The sequence below is a fragment of the Lactuca saligna genome, chromosome 5, assembly GCF_052625555.1.
Source record: "Lactuca saligna cultivar CGN05327 chromosome 5, ASM5262555v1, whole genome shotgun sequence".
Classification (NCBI taxonomy): domain Eukaryota; kingdom Viridiplantae; phylum Streptophyta; class Magnoliopsida; order Asterales; family Asteraceae; genus Lactuca; species Lactuca saligna.
The window spans coordinates 208,600,227-208,611,393 of NC_136421.1; the positions used below are offsets into that span (position 1 = coordinate 208,600,227).

General features: G+C 40.0%; 1 non-coding gene across 1 annotated transcript; it reads left to right on the top strand.

The window, feature by feature from the left end:
• The first annotated feature begins 10,036 nt into the window (after positions 1-10,036).
• Positions 10,037-10,143, top strand: LOC144999236 (small nucleolar RNA R71). Its single transcript, XR_013660754.1, has one exon. It is a non-coding gene; the product is annotated as a small nucleolar RNA R71 (small nucleolar RNA).
• The last annotated feature ends 1,024 nt before the right edge of the window (positions 10,144-11,167 follow it).

The window sequence follows — 11,167 nt, forward strand, 5'->3', positions numbered from 1 at the left end:
TAACATTCCTAACCTATGGAGTTGCTCAAACTCACAAGAGAGGATTCATGGACCAAAAGTGGACTTGATACTAAACCCTAACTCAAACTAGCAAAAGGATTAGCAAGATATGAACTTTTTACCTCCAAAATCTCTCAAATATGATCTAAATGCAGGATCTACAAGCTCTCCCACGTCCAATACTTTCTCACCGATTCATTCTCCTTGATAACACACCAAAAAGACCTTTAGCGGCCTTCAAGCTCAAGAATCACTCTCAATGGTAACTACAGTTTTAGAGACGTATAAAGGTTGTGGAGGCTGGTAAGGAAGAGGATTAAGGTCATAAATGAGCTTAAATAGGGATCATGTCCAAGAATTATGGTTTTAGCCTTTGGCCTCGTATGCCCCGCATACAGCTTGTACTCCCCGCGTATAAGCCTCAACTACCCGAAGCATCCACTTGTGTACACTAAGCGTACATACATGTACGCCTAACATATGGAGGGTCCTGCTTTGCAACTTTAAAATTCATCAAGGCCTTAAAATGAAATAATTGGATTTTGGATGTTACCACTCTTCCCCATTTCACCTTCACTAGCTTCACCACTTTGTTACAATGAGCTCTAGTTTTTCTATCCATAACTACAAATGGGATTCTCAATATAGTTTAGGGCCTCATCCACCTGAATATCATCCAATGAAATAAGTGTAACCTCATCTGATACACACTTCTGCAACAGAGACACATTGGAGGTGTTATGGATCTGAATGAGCTCATCAGGGAGATCTAGTCGATAAGCAACCTTGCCAAGTTGGGCAAATATATTGAATAGACCAATGATTCGAGGACCTAACTCGCCCCTATTCCAAAAAAGGATGAAACCTATCCATGGTGATACCCTCAACAATATGAAATCCCCCACCTGAAACTTGAGATCTGATCAGCGTCGGCCAACATAGCTTTTCTGACGACTCTACACAACTTGCAACCTGACGTGCACCTGTTGAATCAACTTAGTGGTCTTAAGCACCACTTCGGTGCTTCCCATGACTTGATGGCCAACCTCTCCCCAACAAATTGGAGTCCTACACCTCCTTCTATATATCAGCTTGAATGGGAGTCGGTCAGTACTAGCTTGATAAATGTTGTTGTAGGAGAACTCTTCTAGTGGGATGTAAGTATCCCAACTCCCTCCGAAGTCTAGCATGCACAGCCCGAAGCATATCCTCAAGAATCTGGATTGTTTGCTCGCTCTGCCCATCGGTTTGGGGGTGGTAAGTTGTACTGAAGTGCAGCTAAGTGCCTAACTCCTCATGAAACTTCCTCCAAATCCTGGAGGTGAACCGAACATCATGGACCAAGACCACAGATATGTGCCTAACTACCACCTCCCAAACATAGATATCTGTAATTTTCTCGATAGATATACTCTCAGCAATCAGAATAAAATGAGCACTCTTGGTAATCCTGTCCATAATAACCCAAATAAAATCAACACCCATGTCTTCCTAGGTAATTTCATGATAAAATCCATGGTGATCTCCTCTCATTTCCACATGGAAATGGGTAACGGCTGGACCTTGTCGTGAGGCCTTTGATGCTCGACTTTGACCTTCCTACAAGTCAAACATCGCTCAACAAACCAAGCAACTTCCCTCTTCATGTAGGGCCACCAGTAGCTCAATATTAGGTCTCGGTACATGTTCATGCCCCCGAATGAATAGAAAGTTTGGACTTATGAGCCTCCTCTAAAATCTTCTGCTTCACCCCACCAAATATCGGAACCCAAACCCTACCACACTAAGTCAATAGTCCCTGGTTGTCCCTGACAAACTACATAATTTGCCACCTAATCCACCCAGTCTTCCAATTTTCTTTTTTCAATCCTTCTACCTAAGCCTCCTTAATCATATCCATCAATGGTGAGGTAACTGTCACCCTCAAACAAATATCTCGGATCACAGTACATTCCGCCGTACGGCTCAAAGCATCGGTCACCACATTGGCCTTCCAAATGTGGTACAAAATCTGGCAGTTATAATTTTTTACCACGTCTAACCATCTCCTCAGCTGCATATTCAAGTTCAACTAATCCATCAAATACTTCAAACTCTTATGATCGGTGTAAATAGTGCATCGGACCCTGTACAAGTAATGCCTCCAAATCTTGAGGGAAAACACCATTGCTCCTAATTCCAAATCATGATTGGGGTAATTCGCCTCTTGAGGCTGCAGCTGCCTCGTAGCGTAAACAATCACATGCTCCCTCTACATAAGGACAACTCCTAAACCCAAAATAGAAGCATCACAGTAAACCATAAAATCATCCAATCCCTCGGGCAATGCAATAATTGGGGCCTCACACAATTTCTATCTCAAAGTCTCAAAGGCCAACTTCTGGTTTGGACCCCACCGAAAGTTGTCCTTTCAGAGGTTTTTAAGGGTGTTAATTCATAAAGTTGGGTTGTCGGTCACTAGTTTTCCCCCATGTAAGTGCTAGATTGTCTTAATGTGTTAAGAGGCTAGGGTTTTTGGTGTTAAGGACATAATAGCCATGCTATACTAATGTGCGTAAACTCACTTAGTTTTAATCCTACTTTTAATTGTAAAATAAACACACAAAGGCAGTGTACCTATCAATTGTGGAATAGTTTAAGCAAGTAGGGTATCGAACACAGGGAACGGCAAATTAAAAATAAAAACTAATTCTATCTAAATTATTTAATAAGTAAAGGGTTTTCTCTAGTTTTACAAGACTAGAAACTTACTAACTATTACTTAATATAAAAACTAGAAAAACAAAGAATTAACTAGATTCAATAATACGAAGGGAATTCTGTTTAGTTCAACTCAATTGATCCTATGGTTGATTTCAAGGTAATAGTGCAATGGATTAATTCGTTTGTTGGTTACCGATTCAAGTGATTAGGTTCGCGTTCACTACACTAATCCTTAGCAAATAAACTAACTTAAACAGTGATCAGTTGTCTAATTCAATTTAGTTCACTAGATTAATTATTCGGATTACTTTAGACTCACAATAGTTAATCAATTTGGTTTTAATTAACTTCTTGTTGATGGTCATCACACAAGCTTGCACATAAATTTACTTCATTTTCTTATTAATCCTAGTTTCATGTTCATTAATCCTAGACATATAGCAAAATAGTCACAAGATATATGAGGTTGATAATCAAACGATGTTCATACTATTTAATTACCTTCCTATTAACAGAAAATTAATTATCATTCATACACAAGGTTCTTTAGCAAGCTAAAATAACAAATAAATCACCAATATTGAATTAATCATACCAATAATCAAACCATAGTCTCAATTTTGTATCCCCAAACAGAAGTTTAAGAGTTTTAGCTCATGATTGAAGTAAATAACAGCACAAAAACGAATTCTAATTGTCTAACCATAGTGGAAAACAAAAGATTAAGTATAATGATGGAATTTGCCTCAAATCTCCTTCCGGATTGAATTGTAGCTTCTATCTTCGTCTTCTAGGGTTTCTCTAGCCTCTGAATCACAGCTAATTACACCAGAATTATTCCAGAAGTTTTTTTCCTCGATCTAAGAAGTTATCTATATATTTGTGTATCGACTCGTCGAGTCAGGTGGCGACTCGTCGAGTCCGTCTCACAATATCCGTATGCGATAAGCATCTGGGTTCCCGAGTCATTATCCTCACTTGGACTCGTCTAGTAGTCAATTGTACTCGCCGGGTAGGTGCTATTTTTGGTGTTTTTCTTCTTTATCCAATTCCCGAGCTCCTAACCGCTTCTCCTGCTTCCTTTTGCTTCCGAGCTTCATTTTTGGACTGAAAATACAATTTAAACACTTTTAAGTACCTTTTGTCCATGAAATGCAATAATTTAGCTAATAAATGAATAACAATCTATACTTAATACAAACTAAATATGCACATATCAAAATACCCCACACTTGACTTTTGCTTGCCCCCAAGCAAAACTGAATTTTAAGACATTAGAATTATGTATGACAACTCCAATCTAACCCAACCATTATGCCAAGATCGCAACGCATGCATTTGTGTCTAAAATTTTTCCTAAGGACCCCCCATACTCCAAATACTCACAATCCTCATAAACGTTCGCCCATTCACCCCGAACTATGCTCATTTTATGCAACCCTACGAATCCATCCTGAGAAAACCTCTTACCCTCAAGGTATTTTTAATTGAGCAACCCAAGCATACATAGTCTAGAATTACAACTTTTCGACACCACTATGGAGCTCTTGGAATTCTTCACTTCCTTGATAATTTGATCTTTGATCTCTTTGAATTCACCACCTTGTATTGATTGAGTTTTGGTATCTTCAACTTTTTAGATTTCTTGGAATTTTGATATTTAGATCTTCACTTCATTTGCTCCAAAATTCTTATAACTTTTCTAGTAATTCTCTCTTTTTTTTACATGTATTTCTCACTTTTTTCACTCAAATCCCTACATGCTTAAGCAGGGGCGCTCAATCTCAACCTTTATTGGCTAACGATAAAAATTTTCCTGGATACATTTCAGGTTTAGGCTGCTAAACGTATTGCATCCCTCAGGCTGAGCAAGGTCGTGTTTTTGTCTCATGATTTCACTGGAATAAGGAAGCCACAAATGCACTAGAACGTATATAGGCTCAACTAAACATTTGGGTTTTCATGCAATCATCAAATATTATTCTAACATGGAATCCTAATTTTGTTTACCAAAATTTTCTAAATTAAATCCCTAAGTTATATTTTTGGTATGCAACAATTTTTTTAGAATTAGCCTAAATTAAGATTCTAAATTTTCTAACATGTCACTAACCCCCTACCCCACACTTATTTTATGCAATGCCCTCATTGCATATTATGCAAAAATAAAAATGCAAATATAGAGAGAATTGGAACAAACTCCCCTGGGATAGCAGTCGATAGGTTGACACTCTTCTTTCAAGCTCCAACTTCAATTGACTTTAGCCATGAAAATAACGCATCCATGACTTGGGCATCAAAATCTCATGTGGCAGCTCCAAAAATGCAGGTAAAACAGTGCAAAGTCTTCAAGAATCGATATGGAAGAATAAGTGATCAAGTGGTACACTTAGCAGCATCACATCAGCAGTCCTTTGGTATAAAAATGATAGACTCGTCGAGTCATAGATGGGACTCGTCGAGTACCAGCGCGGCCATCTCAGAATGTGTGGAAATACAAGGTGACTCGTCGATTCAGTTAAGTGCACTCGACGAGTAGGCCACTGGATGAAAAAACATGGTATTTTGCAACTGTGTCAGCCTCTAAGAACTCTTCTAACTCCTCCTCACTTCTAGACTCAATTGCTCATATCCCTAGGGACCGGACTCGACACTTGGATATTAACGCTTTACTTCCTTGACTCTCTTTCACTCGTTATAACACCCGTTTGCTATGACTTTAAACCCTTCCTAAGCAAGCATTCCTAAGCCAATCCTGAAAAATGACTAATGCAAACAATCATTAAACAAAATAAATAAAGTCTTAACAACTTCATAAACACCAAATAAAAATTAAAAAAATAATAAAAAATGAAAATTGTTTGATTAAAACACAAATAAATCAATCTTCCTCCTCATCATCATCCGCAGCTGCTCCACTCCCACCAGCACTGCTTCTTCTCGCACTAATCACCTCATCCCATGATGGAATAAATGGATAATTGTCACCATCAATATGTGGGATGTTGAAGTGGTCGAATAATTGGATGTGGGATTGATTACTGAAGTTGATCCCATGCGCCATTTGATCCTGTAGCCACCGCATCTCCACATTTTACCAATCCATTGGTACATCTTCATTTTCAACCGGAATCACCGGCGGCTCATCCTCCACATCCCGTTCCCATCTTGATCGAACCCTCCTTCCCGGTGCTTCGGGACCAACAACGGGATCATCATGCGGGATAGCATAATGACCACCACCATAGTCTTCAATGATTCTTGCTCGCCGGAAAAGAATTGGATTGAATGGAGGTGTAGGAATCATTGTCATAAAATTCCATGCACCACTGTTTATCAACCCAAATGAGTTGGCTAATCGGGTGACAAACATACCACCATTAATACGGGAAGTTTTGCGATCCTTGACCGCACCCTCCGCAAGATACGAAGCCAAACACCAAGGAATGTTGCAGAAAATACAGGGTGTAATAATGCTCCATATATAGAAGACATCAAGGTTAGAAACCTTGTCATCATCCTTTCTTTGATTAATGGTGGATGAAATGAGACGATGTATAAGGCGGTGGGTAGGTGATCTAATGCTCCCTTCCTGTGCCGACTTTGGAATATAAACCTTGTTTCCAATTGTGTTCCACCAACCCGTGCTAGTGACTCCGTCGGGAAACACCATGTGGGTTTGCTCCAAGAAGGCCTGAAAGATAGGTGTGGAGACCAAGGGCTGGTCATAAATCCCCAATCGACAAGCAAGGTCGATCACCGAACAATGATGAAATTCACCCCCGAGGCAAAAACTAAAACTTGTTGGGTGATAAAAATCCGTTCCCCCGTGAAAGACACAGTGGAGAAAAACTCTAAGCACAGTTCCAAGTACACCGGCTCTTGAATCCGAAAGACCCGACTCCACCCGTCACAAATCATTGTCTCGCCTCCATGGGTAAACTCCTTGAAAAGATAAGGAGCTAACTCCTCTTCATACCGAACACTTTGTAACCACTCCCAATCTATCTTGTTAGGCACGTACACTTCTTTTTTCCGTATGTTAGCCAGCTTCTTCTTCCACTTCCGCATTGTTGAAGCGGACTCGATTCGTGGAAAGTTTAACCAAGGAAAATCTTCTTGGTTTGCACTTGAACTCTGCCTCCTGCTAAACATACTTCTGCAAAACAAAGATACAAAAACCCAAAAACATAGATCATAATTACAAAACGGTCATGCACAGGTTTCTACGACTCGACTCGTCGAGTCCATGTATGACTCGGCGAGTCGCATGAACTGTACGAGTCAGTCGGCGAGTATACTGAAATTGGGCCATGAAACCTGCAAATCACTTCAAGGGTTTTGTCTAGACACATGTATATAAGGTATTTAGCACGAATAAGCAAGTAAAACATCATATTCCATGAAAAATCAAAACCCTAGAATTTACTATTTTTCCAAAATCGGGTTTTTCTTGTAATGTCCACCATGGATGCTCTTAAAATCATGTTCTTAACAGAAAACAAGAAGAAATTCATTACCTTTTGAGATGATACTTGAAAGATTTGAAGAATAATTGAAGGAAAAAGATGAATGCTTGGGAGAGAGTTGAGAGAGAGGCGCACGGCGAGTGTGTGTGAAAAGAAACTGATTCATTAGGGTTAAACCAGTTGTAAAAATAAATGTTATTATTATTTTTTTCTGTGGATAATACCGACTCGTCGAGTCGGGGCCAGACTCGCCGAGTCTGGTCGCGATGCATGATGTTTTCTGAAATCTGTACAAACTCGTCGAGTCATGGTTAGACTCGGCGAGTCTCTTGCAAAAATCCAAATTTTTAACACTTTTTAGAATTTCTTTGGAAAAGAAAACTTTTTTCACCCCACACTTAGTCCATACGCACTCTCAAGCAGACATATCCGATGAATTGGAAAATTAAAATTCTAAAAACGAAAGAAAGAAAAAAAAATGCAATCAAAAGAAAAGGTAAAAGAAAGCAAACTCTAAATAACGGGTTGCCTCCCGCCAAGCGCTTCTTTTTAAGGAGTCGTTAGCTAGACTCCTTCCCGTCTACGTCTCGTCATCTTCTAGCATCGGGAATTCACACTTTATCTTTTGTGGTTTGTACTTTGTCTTGTAAGCGTGAATCTTCTTTTTATAAGCCCTTTTTAATTCCTCTCTTTTCTTTTTCACAGCATCATCCTCAGCTGCTTGGGCTTCCCTTTTCCTCTTTTTCTTCGTTACCCCATTCTTTTTCGCTTTCTTTTGCACCTCCTTCTCTTTAAATTTAATTACTTCATATTTCGTGACGGTTCGTGCTTTAGGTTTAGTAGTTAATGGTTGATCAGCTTCCACCCTCCTTTTCTTTGTCTCTTCATCCTTGCCTGTGCTCAACCCTTCTTCAAACGGAATAGTATCAAGACATGCTACATTGGCGTATTGAACTTTCATTCCCATTCCTCCTTCTGCTGTTTGTTCTTCTAAAGAATCATGAATAATATCTAAATCCAAGGTATATGAAGAACTAGTAACAAACAGATCTAAGTCGGCCAAGTCTTTGCCAAAGTCGACTGGACTCGTCGAGTCCATTAAAGTGACTCGGCGAATCTGAGCGGGTTCCATCAATTCTTGGGTGTTTTCTGAGTTGGCTCCTTCCAGTAGCTTTTCTAACTCCTCCAAGTCCTTGTTAACATCTCCATCTTCTTCAGAGTGTATCAAAAACTTGCTTGGATCTTCTTTTAGCAAACGTGCAAGCTCTTTTTCTAATATCTCATCATCCAATTGGATCATTGAGATTTCTTCATTCTTTTCTTCTTCTTGCTTGGCTTCTGGAATAACTTTAAACATTACAGACTCATCACCCACCCTTAATGTCAATGTAGACTCACATATATCAATTAAAGCACACGCGGTGTTCAAGAATGATCTCCCAAAAATAATTGGAATTTCGGGATCTTCTTCCATATCAACTACCACGAAGTCTACTGGAAAAATAAACTTGTCAACTTTTATAAGGAGATCCTCACAAATGCCTTGTGGATGAATTATCATCTTGTCCGCCAAATGGATCTTCATATTTACCGGCCTTGGTTCTGGTAAATTTAACTTCTTAAAGAATGAAAAAGGCATCAGATTGATGCTTGCCCCCGAATCAGCTAATGCTCGGGTGAAAACTTCATTACCAAATTGGCACGGAATCACAATATTTCCTGGATCACCCTTCTTTTTAGGTAGCTCACTCATCAATACTTCCGCGACTTCAGCCAAATCTTTCCTAGCAGCAGAAAGGCCCTTAAGCAAGTTGAAGTATTTAGGTGTTTGGAGCATTGTTTCCACAAATGGCACATTAACTTGTAAAGCATTAACATGTTTCATGAAGGTTTTGTATTCTACTTTTTCTGCAGGCATGGCTTTGATTGGGTATGGCAGAGGAGGATTATAAGGCTTCAAAGAACTGACAGGTTTATCATTTGCGCATGGACTCGTCGAGTCCAATGGAGTGACTCGGCGAGTCGGATCAGGTTCTGTTGGGTCCGATTCTTCTACCTTTTCTGCCTTCTTCTTGGAGATTCTCAGTGCTTCTGTAAATGTTCCTTCACTGCTGGAGGTTATTACACTTACATTCTCTATTCTTGGATTGGGTTCGGTGTTACTCGGAAGTTGGCCCGGTCTTCTTTCATTCACTTGATGTGCAAGCTGTCCCAGCTGTTTCTCAATGTTGAGAATGGATGCCTGCTAATTCCTCAACATATTTCTGGTCTCTTGCATTGCTACATCGTGATCATTGTGTCTTTTCTCGGACGTGATTATGAATCTTGTGAGCATATCTTCTAAATTGGCCTTCTTTTCCATCACCAGCTCTTCCTTTTGATAGAATCCCCTCTCCTTTTTCTTGTATTTCTCCTCTTTAGCCTTTTTATATTCTTCGTATGGGAGCCATTCCTTCTCCGGATTCCTCCAATCTTCGTCGTATCTATCGCCACTAGAGTAAAACACTTGAGCCTTTTTATTTCCGTTTTCGTCTCGATCACAATCCTTGGTGAGGTGGGGCCCGCTACAATTTTCGCATCCTACCCTAATAGCATGGATTGTTTGATCCATTTTTGTCATTCTTCGATCTAGGCTATCGAGCTTAGCTATTACCGCCGCCATGTTATCATTCACCGAGTTCACTGCTCCCCGACTTACTTCATTCCTGGGATTGTGGTATTCTCTAGAATGCTTAGAGAATTCTTCAATTAACTCCTTGATTTCCGGAGGAGGCTTTCTGGTGAGCGGGCCTTGTGAATCGAGCAGTTGCCTTGTGGTGACATTAACTCCAACATAAAAAATGGAGACCTCTTGTTGGCTATTAAGGTCATGGTGTGGGCAATTTCTAAGTAGGCTCTTGTACCTTTCCCAAGCTTCATAAAGAGATTCTCCAGGTTGTTGCTCGAAGTTGGCAATGGCTTTCTTTAGCTTGGCTATCTTGGAAGGCGGGCATAAATGGTCTATGAACTCTTCTTTCATCTTGGCCCATGTAGTGACTGATCCGGGAGGAAGTGACGTTAACCAATCTTTTGTAGCTCCTTTAAATGTGACAGGAAGCATGCGAAGAAGCTAGATCTCGCGAGGCACATTTGGTACATTGAAGTAATTAGCCACATCATTTACTTCATCCAAGTGCTTATAGGCGTCTTCGTGATCTTTCCCGTAAAAAGGAATCTCCTTGAGTTGAGCGAGAATATGGCCCTTTAGCTCGAAAGTAACGGTTGTGGGAATTCCGGGTTGCACAAGGCCCTGGCCGGTGTCATCACGCATCCTCTTCTTCCATTCCCCCATGGGGATTTCATCGATATTAGCCATAGCGGTAGCTAAATCGTCTTCAAACTCGGATGTGTGCTCGTATGTGGGTTCGTCTTCTTCCTCGGTCTCGTACTCGGTGTCTTTTTGAATTGGGTCTTCAATTGTCAATGAGGCACTGGATGCTCCTGATTTGTTGCCCATTTTCTTGCTGAAAATGGACTTGAGGTTTTTGAGTGGTGAGTTCTTTGAAGAAGCGGATTCTCCAATGGTTTTGCCTTTGCTCCTTCTTAGTGCGGTTTCCGGATCTTCAAGAGGGAGAACCAGAGGTGTATCAGATCCTCGGTTCATGAAACAACTGCAAACAAAACAGAAAACGCGTAAAAAGAACAAAAAAAAATATAATAAAAGTAAAGCTGATTTAGCATCGTACTCGCCGAGTCTCCGCGAATGCACTCGGCGAGTCCAAGGTAAAATCAGTTTTTTTTTTTTTTTTTTTTGTACTACCTACTAAATTAAACAGTAATTAACTTTGTGTAAGATAAATCTCACACAAAGGATCGATTGAATTAGAATTTAATGCTAATTTTAGAACCGTTCCCCGGCAACGGCGCCAAAAAAACTTGATGTGCGTAAACTCACTTAGTTTTAATCCTACTTTTAATTGTAAAATAAACACACAAAGGCAGTGTACCTATCAATT